Genomic DNA, 15,900 nt, shown 5'->3' with positions numbered 1-15,900 from the left:
GGGAAATCAATTGGGAGAAAATAAGAAATAAATAAAAGAATAGCTGAAAAGTAGTAAGGACTTAACTGAAGCTGCTTAGCATGACATAATTGTAAATGCATTAAGAAAATACATGTGGTGACAGGAATCAATGGCTTTGATCATTTTTTTTAAAAGACATCTTATTAACATTTGTTAATAGGAGGTGTAAAATTAGATATTGGAGTCTGGGCTTTTTTGAATAAAACAAGGAATTCTAGTCAGAAGAACTTGGACATTAGCGTACACAATTTGCCATCACTGTGGATGACATACAACCAGATACCATCATAGAGAGAAGGAAGAAAGAGAAAATGGAGACCTGAGTGTTACAGTTATCTAGAGAACTAGAGGGGTCCTTCCAAAGTCAGGAGAAATAAGGACGCAGATGCGGAAAAAATTCTAAAATGTAGAGTCCGACTCTGTAATGTAACTTGACACTTCAAAATAGTGAATCTTTTGAGTAATCAAGAAGACAGAACAGCTGGAAGTGGGGCCCAGTGAGGGATGTTTGGGTCACAGGGGCAGATCTCTCATGGCTTAATGTTGTGCTTGCCATAGTGAGTGAGTTCTCAAGAGATTTGGTTGTTTAAAAGTGTGTGGCACCACACCTGCCACAGGCTCCCCCTGTGCCTTCCATGATGACTGTAAGCTCACTGAGGCCTTACCCAGAAGCTGAGCAGATGCCTGGTAACAGGTTTCCTGAACAGCCTGCAAAGTATGAGCCAACTAAACCTCTTTTTTCATGAATTAAATAAACAAGAAGACAGAACAGTGATCTGGAATTGGCAAACAGGGGTAGGCTCATTGCTCTTCTCTTTTGGAAATTTGCAGCTATTGGAGAAGGTGAACCCTCCCTGAGGTCAGGCTCTGGGAAAAGTGTAATTTGTGGAAAGATTACAGATTTCGGACAGGGATATGTGACAGACTAGCTGATAGGAAGAGTATTTTTGGAAAAGAAATGTTTTCCTAGGGCAGAAGGTGAGGTATAGAGAATTTAGTCATTTATTATAAGAAGCTCCCTCCTTTGCAGCAGAGAAAAATGGTAGACTCATCATGAAAGACATGAGAGTTCAGGGAAAATGACAAGAAGTTGGGAGTTGGCTGATGGATAAAAGAAAACTAACCTAGCCAAAATGTGTTCAGAGAGAAAGTTGAAGGGTGAGTAGTTTCCATTAACTAAAATATTTGAATGTCTAAATGTTTGAAAGGCAAGAGTTATGAATGGTAGCCCTTTGAAAGTCTAGTTTACAATGGATCCAGGACCTAAAGGGTTTCTTCAAAATATTTGAGTGGGAGAGAAAGGTTGGCTAAGGTTTGTGTATCCACAGTGCTGTGAGCTTGATCTTCCTACATTTCTAAGGCACTAAACAGAGGTCCTAGCTGCAGTAATTTTATAATGCTTTGAGATTATCTTTTACATTCATTAATGTTTTAAATATTTTAAGTCTAAGGAACTAGGTACAAATTACTTCTGATATTTATGTTCCAAAAACTTCATTTGTCCCCGAAATACTTAGTGACACTCTATCCTAGCATATGTGGTAGCAGTAGATCTGACTCTAGGATACATATGCTACATAAGTCCTTAGGTAAGGTAGAAACCTTTCACCTTTCACCTCACACAATATGTAATCTTTTTTTTTTTTTTTTTTTTTGAGACGGAGTCTCTCTCTGTCGCCCAGGCTGGAGTGCAGTGGCACGATCTCGGCTCACTGCAAGCTCCGCCTCCTAGGTTCACGCCATTCTCCTGCCTCAGCCTCCCTAGTAGCTGGGACTACAGGCGCCCGCCGCCACGCCCGGCTAATTTTTTGTATTTTTAGTAGAGACAGGGTTTCACCATGTTAGCCAGGATGGTCTGGATCTCCTGACCTCGTGATCCGCCCGCCTCGGCCTGCCGAAGTGACAATATGTAATCTTATAGTAGTTTCATACAAGTACAAAATACATTTACTTTGAGCAACATTGTTTCCACATTTTATTTGCCTCTGTAAAACATCAAAGAAGGGATTTTTCATTATTGTTTCAATCTTTTCATGTGGGTTGTTTCTGTGTTTGCCCCCAAGGCTCTTTAAAGATTTTTTGTCTGTCTAGGCTAATCTTTTGAAATTCTGTGATTTCTGTCACCTAGCTCATGTCTACATGACAGCAGACAAATGTTTCAGCAGGAATAATTGGTTCCTAGAGGAATGAGAGGCATCACCCGATATCCAAACAAAATCATTAAAGCAGTTCTTTCCGTTTGGAAGAACTGAAGAAGACGTTTCTCAGTCTTTTTTGTAGCATTTCAATAATCAAAAATATTATATAACCTTAACATGAAGCTGAAAAAAAAATTGCATTCGATGTTGTAAGGTCTCTGGGACTGCCCACATGTAATTCTCCTCCCAGCACTATCTCTAACACCTTTTTGGAAACACCTACCCCTTTCTCTCCCACTCCACATCTCTCTTTCTGATTCCCAGTCCTAGACTTTGTCTCAGAGCCTGAATTAGCATTTTAAATTTAGTTAGTTAGAGCAAATATCATGAATTCTCCATTATTTTGACAGGATTGAAATTGTTCTGGTGATTCATTAATCAACTTATCAAATATGGAGTGGGATAGTGCCTATACTAATTGAAAGTCAAGAAATAAAGCTTAATTGTTTAATGTCGAAAGCTCAGGGACAGAGTTCAGGTAATTGCCAGTCAGCCTATTCACATGAGTTTTAAAATATAAGGACTTGATCTAGGTTAAACTAAAGACACTTTCTAATTATTTGGAAAGGACTTCTCATGCACACACTTCAATATGTATTAAATAAGTAACTTAAATAAAATGATGTGCCCAATTGGGAATAAAATTTTAATTGAAAGCTGGTATAAAATACAAAAGTGAAAACAAATTACATATATGCAAAAAAGAAGAGAAATTGTGCTGTTAAAAACATGCATTTAAAACAAATTGTGCTCTCGAAAGCAGTGCCTATTACCTATTTTGAAGATATAATTTGTTTTTAATATATACTGTAGAGCAATTATTTATTCTTATGTTGGTAACACATATAAAAACGACAAGGGCTCTAAACTTTTAACTTTCTGAGCAGAGAAATTTAAACATTCAAATATCAGGTTAAGGAGACTCTAATTTCTATTAAAAGATATAAAATTGGCCTACATATATCAAGGTGATTTACATACTTTAATTTTTTTTTCTTCTGTTATAAGTCTAGGAAATGAGAGTATGGGCAGATGAGCCGGGAGCACTTAGAAGTTTAAGGAGGTAGTTGTAAAATACAAAATCTTACATGATTTCAATATCAGTGCTACTGAGAATCACTTCCATCAAGTTCAGATACATTTCTGCATATCAAGTTTTACATTTCAACCTGCCTAATAGGCCCAAAACAGGATATCTTGCCAGCACATCAATTTAAAAAGATCTCAAAAAACTTTTAGCACAATTCCTCCTCCAAACCAGGCCCTCTACTCTCCTTTTTTCACCATATGATTTCTACTGATTATACTACCCTCTTAGTCTTCAAGACTCAAAATCTTGGCATTGTTTTTATAATTCAGTTTGTTCTTGAATGTTGAGTGAAAAAGCAAGAGGTGAGTGATTTTTTTCATGTATGTGTAAATGTACATTAGAAATACCAAATATGGCAGATATATAGATACATGAATTACATACGTCAAACTCACAATAGCAATTTCGACTAGGAGGGTAATGAATAATAACATCTTAAGTTTTATTTTGTACTTATTTATTTTAAGGAGATTAAAAATAAAATCCAGTTTTTGAAGATTAGGCTGTGTGATAGGAATATAGATGTTTAATATCGTTCTGCTTTTTAAAATCACATTTCCAAAGCAAATATGTATATACTTATAAGACAAAAGTACCAAAGAATAAAGAACAGAAAAAAGAACAGAAGAGTGGGAAGAGATAATCAATGCAGGACAGAACTAATACTGAAAATATATAGAAAAGGCCCTGTATAATGTAAAGCACGCAGCCACCAAGCTGCTCCTCTGTACTGCTTGGCCACTGTCTGTTCTCACCATTCCCACTTCCCCTATCCTGTTTTCCAACCTTATTATCTGTGGTTTGCACTGTGAAACACAGCCTTCCGACGGATCACTATGATTATAAATGCTTTTCAGTCCAAAGCAAGTTTTACATGATGTCAGTGTATACTCCTTTATATCTTTTATAGGATCCTTTTGCAAATGGAATGAAAAGTTTAATTTTAATTTAATATTCAAGGCCTATGGTGATTTGGCACATGACTTCCTTAAGTCTTCTTATCTCTCTCATCTCTATCCTTCTCAAAAATACTATACAATGTCACCCAGGTCCATCCTCTGCTTTCTTCTTTCTCTCCTCTTAGTTATCTACTATTCTCAATCATGAATGCCTTGTTCTAAGCTTCTACATCATTCTAATCTATACACTTTTTATATTTAAAGGTTTAAGGTTCTACGTAAATGCCACCTTATCTGTGCAATCATTCCCAATTGCAAATAATAGATATAATGCTTCCATTTTCTCCTTTGATATAAAAATTAAGCTCTAAGTTTGGTGATTACCAATTTCTGCTTCATAATATAATCATTAACTTGTATAACTTTTGTTTTTTCTGGCACGTAAGATCATAACGGAGGGTTTGTATTTATATTCACTTACATAACACCGCAAATGCATAGGATAGTATATTGTAATTACTAAGTAAACAAAAACATTGTCAAATATATATTGGTTACCCATAGCTGTCAGGAAATATTTCTGTATTCAGCAAAACATCATGCTTCTTATGTTGCCCTTTCTCTTGCCAACTCAAACAACATATTAAGCACTTGTCAACCAAATTTGTTCACAGCCCTTTCTCACTGTAGAATTTTGTATCCTTTTCTACTAGTCAGTGTCAATAAGTACCTTCCTTTTCACCCAATGTAAATATATCTATGAGAGTGAAATTAAAGAAAAAAGTGGGGAACCGTTAACCTTTTTCTCTCAAGGGGATCTTTGATCACCATGTAAATTTGCCCATAGGTGCTCCTAGAGATCACTGGATTCTTCATCCACAAGCTGTGGTATTGTACAACTTTTTGCAAGCCAAAACCCTACCTAGTCATGTGGGGTTTTAGATAGTGGACATACTGTTTTCATAGTAATTATGCTGATCCTTTAATCTTCTCCAATCTCCCTCGTAATTTTTTAAAAAGGCAGTTGCTGAAAATAAGATTTTTAGTTTATGAACAGAGAACAGAATGAAACTTCCTACTAGTTGCCTATTATCTTTTCCACATTTATTTATAAGATTACTTAAAAAGAGTAATCTCATTTAACCATGAGCCTCAGGTTCACTATCTGAGAAATGAATAAACATTTAACTGAACTAATTTATTTTCCAAAATAGTGTTAGTCATGTATCACTTAAGATAAACAACTTTGAATTTTTCAAGGCATTAATTTGTGTGTGGCCAAATTTTATTATCACAGCACCATTACACATTAGGTAGAGCAGAAATGGCATTGACAAATCAGGAAGACTATACAAAGAGAGTTCACTGATTTACTTATATTCATTAGTTGTAGCAGAGTTAGGAGAGAAGCTGGCTCACCTCATATCTAAACAACAAACCTAGCATGTGCATAGTCTTTGTTCAATTTAATCTTTGGTATGTCTCATCACTAGAAAATAAACTCCTTAAGAGTAGAGATCATTTTTATCTTCCCCAAAATACTATGCAAATAGGATAATTTATTAACTTATTATATTAAGCAGAAAAATGCATCCTCCAGTGCTCTCAGTACATTTCTCTCATATTATCTCCATTTGACTAGAGAAGATAAATGCTTCCCTGGCAGCCAACACAGAAACAGTATCCATTCTCTTGACATTATTTCAAAAAATCACAAAGATTTTACTAAAAGATTTGTATAATTAAGAAATTACTTATTTCTTCTCAAATAAAAATGTAATACTTTATTAGAGAAAAAATATAAAATTATTTATAAATCTATATAAAATAAAAGTCATCTTTAATTCTGTTACACTAAGATATCTTTTTGGTATTATACAAGGGTAGTCACTCTCTCTCTCTCTCTATATATATATATAATCTTCACACACATGTGTAAATATGTGTATATGTATATATACATGTATATATATGAATATACAGAAGTAACATATATTCATATACATATATGCATATATACATATATGCATATATGTATATATGTATATTCACATACATAGATATCGACATAAAATATTAATTATAATCTGCATATTACTTTGTGGTCTTCCTTTTTATTTGCTCACTTAACACTTTGCAATCACTTTTACATATTATTAATTACAACAACATATTAGCAAAGAAAATCCTTAATGATTTTTAGTGAAATATGGTTTCAGAGTTATACTATTCTGACTGATGCTCAAGCAAAGACGTATTTAATTTCATATGGTTGACATAGATGAGTTTTCTGTTTCCCAGTAGGGTAGCATAATATTTTAGGCCAAAATTAGGTAAGAATTAGAAGTCTGGGATACACAATGCAAAAGAAGTCAGCCAATATTTTTAAATAAATAAATAAATAAGGTAATCAAAATATAAATGAGTTTTTAAATTATGAAATTAAAGGTAGATTTGAAAATATATATGTATATAGCTAATTCAGTTAGAAATTCAGAAGAAAATATTTGAAACAGCTCATGAGAAAACTAGTGAACTGTGAGAATTGAAAATATTATCCAGAATATATCCCCAAATTCAAAGCATCAGAAATAGGAAGGAGGGCCTACAAAACTCAAAAGATAGAGGGAGAAGATTTAAGAAATGAGGGAAAGGAAATAGGGTAGAGGTAATGACTAAATATTTTCTGTTGAAGATAGACAGAAGTAGTCAAACTAAATTAAAAAATGCAAAAAGGATCAATAAAAAATAAATGCACATCTAGACATATCATTTCAAAACTACACACCAAAGACAAAGAGAAGATATCAAAGGTGGGCAGAGGCAAAAGATAAATTACCCAGAGTTAACTGCACAGTTCTCAACGCCAAGAACAGAAATGAGAGACAATGGAATAAAATATGTTTTTCAATGAGTAGGAAAATGATGTAAAATGAAGTTCTGTCATACAAGAAAAAATGGTGAATAAGAAAGTGGTAAGACCTTGGGCAAACCTAACCATATACTGGCTGTAAAAAATAGAAATAAGAATGACAAATATGTTAAAATTAAAAGCGGGAAAAAGATAAAACTATGACATTTAATTGAAATGCCATGTGAGCCAGAATAAGGAGCATGACCAGAGACAGAGATGTCCATAAGTCCTTGAATTATTTTTAGAAAGATATAAAAATTAATATACAGGCCTGAGCCACTGCACTTAGCCCAATACATCTTATTTTTTATTAAAACACATGCGGGATTAAAAACCAAAGGTAACCTTTAAAGAAAAGAAAAAAACAGAATGTGTACCTTGCAAATGAATGTGGGAATAATGTTATATAAAAAAATTTATTCAAAAGGGCTAAAAAAGGCCAAAAATGCGATGAAAAATCACACTTCGGGTAATGTCTGTTCTGGAATAGCTGGGATCAAACTCATCTTCCACAGAGGACAATGATATAAGCTAAATATTAGAAAAACAGATGATAGAGAGATATATAGAGAGATAGATTTATATACATATGTAAAATATATGCAGTGTTATATTTGTAGTATATGTAGATAATGTAAATCCATATTTACATTTATAGAAATATTTAAACATAGCATACACATATATTTGTGTGTTACACATCTCTATGAATGCATTTATTTTATGTATTATATGATATATATGCAATATATGCCTCAAACATACAAATAAACATACACACACACATATATTGTTCTTTAAAAATTATTAAGAAACAACCATAACAACCAGAATTAAGAGGCCAAGAACAGGGTTAAGGGTACATTGATCTGAGAATTGAATTCTGTCTGTGGTTTTCCTTTTGGAAACCACATGCGTCTGCCTATCTGAGCTAAGGGCACGAAAGTGGAGATCAAAGGATCAGCAGTATCACCAGTTTGAGATAAGAAAAAATTAGACTTCAGAGTTAGCAAGGACTCAGTATTTGACAAAACAAAGATCCTGAAAATGTGTGCAAGTCACTTGAAGACACATGTCAACTTCTAAACCAAATAATGATAAAAAAGTGGTAAAGTTAAAATAATAATAAGTGATATTAATAATAATTAATAATAATAAGTGGTAAAGTTAGAAGCAAATCTCCAAATAGTTCATGGTCATAGGAGAAATCACACTAAAAATTACAACATTCTTAAAATTAAATGATAATAAGAGCATTATGCATAAAAACTTACAGAAAGCAGCTAAATGATATTTTAGAAGAAAGCTCTAAGTGTTTATATTAGAAAAGAAGAAATAATAAAATTTAGAGAAGAAATTGATGAAATTGAACATAAAAATAAAATAGAATGCACAGACTGGAAACTGTTCTTTGTCGGATGAATTGTAGTGGCTATGAGAATGCACTTCACAGACCTCCATGTGAAGGGAGCATAATTTACCAACACTAACTGTCATGTTTGCTGTAAATTCCACTCATGCTTGCACTAAGACCAAGATGCTCATGGGCTTCTCCCACTCAGTGACTAAGCACATCAGGGATAATAATGTAAGCCTGATCTTGAAATGCCATGTGAGCCAGGATAAGGAGCATGACCAGAAACAGAGATGTCTGTAAGTCCTTGAATTATTTTTAAAAAGATATAAACATTAATATACAGGCCTGAGCCACTGCACTTAGCCCAATACATTTTATTTTTTATTCAACCACATATGGGATATCTGACTTTAGCTCAAGGACTCCCCAAAGACCTTGCCATATCTTCTTTAGAATGGACAACAGTAAAGGAAACATTTGTCTAACCGTTTCTTCTTTTCTTCCTTTTTTTTGGATGAGACTTGCCTGTGGTCTAACAGCTCCCTCAGTTCTTCACTATAGCTTCCTCGCTATATTTTCTGCACAGGCGTTTCTCTTAGTTAAACCCCTGCATATTTAATTTCATCTTGTTATCTGCTTCTGATGGGACCCCAGCTAATACATAAAATAAAACAAAATAGCTTTTCTAAGGTTAATAACAAAAGAGAGCAAAGAAAGCATGAATAAATATTAGTAGAAACAAACACAACAATTGTAGATACAGTGGGTTTTTTTAAAGATGAGAGAATTGTGAACAAATTTGTGCAAATAAAATTGAAAATCTAGAAAAAATGAACTTACTGAAAAAAAAATACAACTTACTAAAACAAACCAAAGGGGATAAGGGAGAGGCTAATTAAGTGTAAGCAGTAAAGAAGTCAAATAATGTTTTAAATATTTGACAAAATGAAAGCTGAAACTCAAATAATGTTACTGAGAGTTCTATCAAATATTTAAGAACAAGATATCCTGCATGTTATAAATATTCTCAAAATTGAGAAAAGGGAGCCAAGGAGGCAGAAAAAACTGCCAGGCATGTTTAATATTATCTTTATGATAATTGCATTTTAATTTATATATATGTTCCATTTTGAGTTATATTTCTGTGAAGGGTTTAAGGTCTGTGTCTACATTCATTTTTTATTCTATGTGAATGTCCAGTTGTTCCAGCACCATTTGTTGAAAAGATTATCTTTTCTCCATTATATTGCCTTTGCTCCATTGTCAAAGATCATCTGACAGCCGAGTGCAGTGGCTCACACCTGTAACCCCAGCACTTTGGGAGGCCAAGGCAAGGGGATCACTTGAGACCAGGAGTTTGAGACCAGTCTGGGCAACATAGTGAGACCTTGTCTCTACAAATTTTTTTTAAAGTAAAAAATTAGCTGGGCATGGTAGCACATACAAGTAGTCCCAGCTACTTGCTTGAGCCCAGGAGTTTGAGGCTGCAGTGAACTGTGATTGCAGCTGCAGCATGGGTGACAGAGCAAGACTCTGACTCAAAAAAATAAATAGATAAAACACCAGGTGACTATGTGTATGTTTCTGGGCTCTCTATCCTGTTTCGCTGATCTGTTATATTTGTTTGTTCTTTGCCAATACAACACTGTCTTGATTAATGTAGCTTTGTATGAATTCTCAAATTCTAGTAACGTCTGGTTCTTTGACATTGTTCTTCTCCTTCAATATTGTGTTGGATATGCTGGACCTTTTGCAAAACTATAAAACAACTAGAAAATAACATAAGAGAAAATCTAGATGACCTTGAGTATGGCAATGACTTTTTAAATCCATCACAAAAGGCACAATCCATGAAATAAATAATTGATAAGCTAGACTTCATTAAAATCCAAGACATCATCATGAAACAACAAAACAAGCCACAGACCAGGTTGAATTATGTGCATAAGACAAATCTGCTGAAGTATCCGAAGTATACAAAGAACAGTTAGAATTCAACAGTAAGAAGTCAAACAGCCTGATTTTAAAATGGGCAAAAGACCTGAACAAATACCCTAGTAAAGAAGGTATACAAATTGCAAATAAACATGTGAAAAGATGCTCAATATCATATGTCATTAGGGAGCTGAATATTAAAAACAACTGATATCTATTTCAAACCTATTAGAATGGCCAGAATCCAAAATATTGACATCACTACTGGTGAGGATGTCACCAAGAAGAATTTTTATTCATTGCTGGTGGATATGTAAAATGAAAAACCACTTTAAAAGACCGTTTGGCAGTTTGTAAAAAAACTGAACATACTCTTACCATACAATCCAGCGATCATGCTCCTTTGTATTTACACAAATGAGTTGTAACTTATATCCACACAAGAGACTAAAAACAGATGTTTATAGCAGCTTTATTCATAATTTCCAAGACTTGGAAGCAATCAAGATATCCTCAGTAGATGATAAGATATAAACTATGGTACATCCAGGCAATGGAATATTATTCAGTGCTAAAGAGAAATGAGGTATCAAACCATGAAAAGACATAGAGTAATCTTAAATGCGTATAACTGAAGGAAAGAAGCCAATCTAAAAAGCTTATATAAAAACATATCGTATAATTCTAACTATATGACATTCCAGAAAAAGCAAAACTACGGAGACAGTGAAAAGATCAGTGGTTGCCAGGAGTTTAGGGGTCAGGAAGGATGAAGAGAAGGAGCACTGAGGATTTTTAGGGTGGTGAGATTATTCTATGTAATACTATATTGGTGGGTACATGTCATTAATATGTTTGTCAAAATCCATAGAATACACAACACCAAGAGTGAATCCTAATGTAGACTCTGGACTTCGGGTGATAATGGTGTGTTATTATAGGTTCATTGGTTATAATAAATGTACCACTGTGGTGTGAAATGTTGATAGTAGGGAAGGCTAGGCAGCAAGGGCTAGGGAGTATATGAGAACTCTCTGTACTATTCAATTTTGCTGTGAACTTAAACTACTCTGAAAAATAGATTCTATTTTTAAAACAATATTGTAAGATGTGAATAGTAATCTGTGTATTAATTTAAAAAAAGAACCATGTTGACAATTAACCATGACATAATGCCTTAATAGCCCTTAGATATTTTTATTACTTATTTATACACTTTTTTTGAAAGCAGAGGATCTTGGCATAGATCACTCTAGTACCCTGGTATCAAAAATATATAATAAAAATTGACCAAAAGGACTTTCTATTCACTGCTTGAGATCTGCCTTCACTGCAGAGATTCAGTTGGCTGGAGGTCATCTCCATCCAGGGTGACAGAGTGTGGCATTGGCATAAAGCCATGACCAACACGGCACTAAGATGCAACACCCACTCCAGAACTCCCACTGGGGTGGCCAAAATCTTGTAGGCCTCAACAACCACTTTTGTCCATCCTGCTTCCTTTCTTTCTGGTCACAATTGTTAATCTCTGTTAAGCATCTTGCTCCCCAAACTTTCAGTCTGCTTCCAGATGACTGAAACTACAAGACATCAACCATGTAAAATACATCTTTTATACACATATATTTTTTCACAATTTTTTTTTGAGATGGAGTCTTCCTCTGTTGCCCAGGCTAGAGTACAGTGATACAATCTCAGCTGACTGCAACCTCTACCTCCTGGGTTCAAGTGATTCTTCCACCTCGGCTTCCCAAGTAGTTGGGATTGCAGGTGCGTGACACCACACCGGGATAATTTTTGTATTTTTAGTAGAGATTTGGTTTCACCGTGTTGGCCAGGCTGGTCTCGAACTCCTGACCTGAAGTGACCCACCCACCTTGGCCTCCCAAAGTGCTGGGATTACAGGAATAAGCCACTGCACCCTCCCTGTTTTCACAATCTTTAAGTATTTTTAAAAGTATTTCTGATTTCTAACAGTACTAAAGTACCAATATCTATTGTTCTTATGTTTGTCCTAATAACACTGTCATAAACCAACTTCTACAAACTTGTTCAAACTTTCATCTAAATTTTGGATCATGATTTCTGACATTTGTATTCAAATAAAAATGAATATGATACATAGTTTTTATTATTTTACCTATTTGTATTAATATGAGCTTTGATCAATAGAAGTAAACTTCATTTTTCTTGGTGTAAGGCAGTCAAATGTTTGCTTTATATCATGTGGAAAATAAAATAAAGCAGTTCTTTGAAAATTCCTGTTAAATTTGTTACGCAAGTTTCTAAATATATATTCCTTTTGATAATGTCATAAGACTTTTAATTTCTTAAGAAAAACATTTAGTTTTTAAAATTTATATTGAGTCAGGAAATACAAAAATTGATCAAAGCCAAACAATCAGATGACCACTTTGTAGAGAATGCCTTATTACAGGGTTTCACATCCTCCTTTATGTTAGCATATCTTCCTTGTAACAATGCAGAATTGAGTGTATGTTAGTGTAGGTTCATATCAGGTCAGAATTGATACTGAAAATGACATTGACACTATTTACAGAAAATCTTTTGAGATAAGAAAAGTACTTTTTTAAAAAAAATCTAGTTTATTCCAGGCCGGGCGTGGTGGCTCATGCCTGTGATCCCAGCACTTTGGGAGGCTGAGGCGGGCGGATCACGAGGTCAGGAGATCAAGACCATCCTGGCTAACACAGTGAAACCCCCTGTCTACTAAAAATACAAAAAATTAGCTGGGCGAGGTGGCGGGCGCCTGTAGTCCCAGCTACTCGGGAGGCTGAGGCAGGAGAATGGCGTGAACCCCGGGGGGCAGAGCCTGCAGTGAGCCAAGATCACGCCACTGCACTCCAGCCTGGGTGACAGCGAGACTCCGTCTCAAAAAAAAAAAAAAAAAAAATCTAGTTTATTCCAAAGAAGAGAAAATAAATTTAAGAATTGTCACCTTTAAACGAGTCATTCCTGCCCTTGATTTTTCTGTCATTGTAGAGTATAAAAAAGAAATCAAATATTAATAAAATAGTTACAATTTTATAAAGCATTATTATGTACGTCATACTAAATTAATTTTCCTGCTTTTATTTTTAGTTATAGGTAATATTCAACAATAACTAAATAATATACATTATTAATGATATAACACTACAAGTCTGGTTAATATTCACTGTATCATATAGTTCACAATTGTGAAAATAAATAATCTTAATCTTTCAAGATTTAGGAATTATGTATTTTAGAATAACAATAATTGAAATTTTGTCCAAACTTAAAATGGATGTTTTGTTGTCAAATATCAGAAAACCTCTTGGATGCTCATATTTTGGGTATATTTTAACCTTTTTACTAATTAATTTATGTATATATTTTGCAAATAAATTTAAATTTAGAAGTTTAATCTTGTAGTTGATATAAGGAATACAAATGTATTAATTAAGTCAATGTATATATTATGGTAAGCCCAAAACTTTAAGGAAATACTTTTTTTTTTTTTTTTTTTGAGACAGAGTCTCACTCTGTCGCCCAGGCTGGAGTGTGGTGGCGCAATTAGTGCTCACTGCAAGCTCCGCCTCCCGGGTTCACGCCGTTCTCCTGCCTCAGCCTCCTGAGTAGCTGAGGCTACAGGTGCCCGCCACCACGCCCGGCCAATTTTTTGTATTTTTAGTGGAGACAGGGTTTCACCATATTGGCCAGGCTGGTCTCGATCTCCTGATCTTGTGATCCGTCCGCCTCAGCCTCCCAAAGTGCTTGGATAACAGGCATGAGCCACCGCACCCGGCCCAGAAATACTTTTTTAACCTGAATTTTTATCAAATGAAAATTATCTAGAGAAAAGACACAGTAAACTAAAAGAAAAAACCAAAAAGTTAGAAGAATATATACTTTAGTAGAAGCATTAATTTTATAAAAAGTTCAGATACAGATTATTTATGCTGATTATAATTGTCCATTATACTTGCCCATGATCTATTCTGTTTTATTTTCTTTGCCATGAATATAGTCAAATCAAATGAGAGACTAGAAAATTATAATTTTATGAATTATTTATGGCATTTTAAGGATATACAAAATAATAGTTTTAACTTAACATGTAAAACATGAATACCATTAAAATCTATGGGTAGCTCTCACCAATAGTGTATCTCCCCTGCCAGGTAAGTATGTATGTACTGTTTCCTAAGGTTTCAAATGCTGTAAGGATATAAATAGGTAGAAGCTGCTAAAACAATTTTAGATTAAGTGGCAAAGGAATTTCACTATCTTCTTAAAGGAAATAACGGTATCTTTAATGATGATTTTAGCAAAATAATTTATTTTATCTATATGAAAAGTCACCATAGGAGGTTCTGTAAGATTAAAGTTCATTTGATTACATGCTTGCCATACTTCATTATATCACTAAGTACCAGTTCAAATGATCCAGAAAAATTAATTTTAAAACATTACCATAAATTGACTTAAAAATACAGGAAAACAAACACAAATTATATTTAGAAATTTCCAAAGTAACCTGTAGTATATCAGTGTGAACAAGAATACTCTTGAAAAAACAGAACTGTTTACAACATATGCATGGGCTATATTTAATCTGTGGCTGTCTTTATATACTGTAACCTAAGCCCTTTATAAAAATTCCATCATCTATATTTTCCTAAATGGTGTGCTGCTGAAATTTGAGGTACTATCATTTTCATTTAATATAAATTACTCTTAACACTTCATATAATGCACTTATAAAAATATGGCCTATTCAAGTTTAAAGGCATAGTAAATGTATATTATAATATATTATTCAGCCTTTCAATCTATTCAGCAAGAATAGTTTTAGAGAAGTGTGGGAAGGCCCATTAGAGGATCAGTCCTTCAAGAAGGTTTTTACTAAGTGTTCGTTTAGCTTAAAGCCCAAATACTTGCTATAAAGTTTCCAGGTATATTTGACCAATTAATGTCATTTTTCACTTAAAGTGTTAGATAATTTAAAGTATTTGTTTAAAGCAGTTATCAATTTGGGAAACTAATTGCCCCCTAATCTATTCAGGTTTAATATTTTGTTTATAAGATAGAATCAATATTATCTCTCTTTTTCTTATAATACTTGCTAAATTATATACTAATCTATAGAATTATATTGCAAACATTGCAAATGTACTTTAAAAAGAAAACAGCATTTAAAAATGTAGAAATGTAGAGTTCTTGGTAAGTTGATCCATTAAGTCAATCATAATCTCTCACTTGAGATCTTTTCAAGCTTCCAGCATTTATTTCTGAAGTTTTATTGCAGATAAATAAAAAACAGTAACTGTCCACATGAAATTCCTTTTAAACAACTGAGCCAATTGGTAAATCTTGTACCTATGGATTCAACTTCCCTTCAAATCATATTTTCTAAAGTATCACTTAACTCTCAAAATCACCAATACATTTTTTAAAATTTAGTTGACCATAAGAAAAAAAATCAAATTAATGGGCTTATA

The 15,900-nt window shown here is 33.7% G+C and overlaps 1 long non-coding RNA gene across 3 annotated transcripts in view; it reads right to left on the bottom strand.

Moving 5' to 3' along the window:
• Positions 1 to 15,900, bottom strand: part of LOC134731832 (uncharacterized) — a 105,405-nt gene that overhangs the window by 34,910 nt on the left and 54,595 nt on the right. The gene's annotated exons all lie outside the window — the stretch shown is intronic.

This window comes from Symphalangus syndactylus, chromosome 11 (assembly GCF_028878055.3).
Source record: "Symphalangus syndactylus isolate Jambi chromosome 11, NHGRI_mSymSyn1-v2.1_pri, whole genome shotgun sequence".
Lineage (NCBI taxonomy): Eukaryota > Metazoa > Chordata > Mammalia > Primates > Hylobatidae > Symphalangus > Symphalangus syndactylus.
This window is presented reverse-complemented; position numbering and strand designations above follow the sequence as displayed.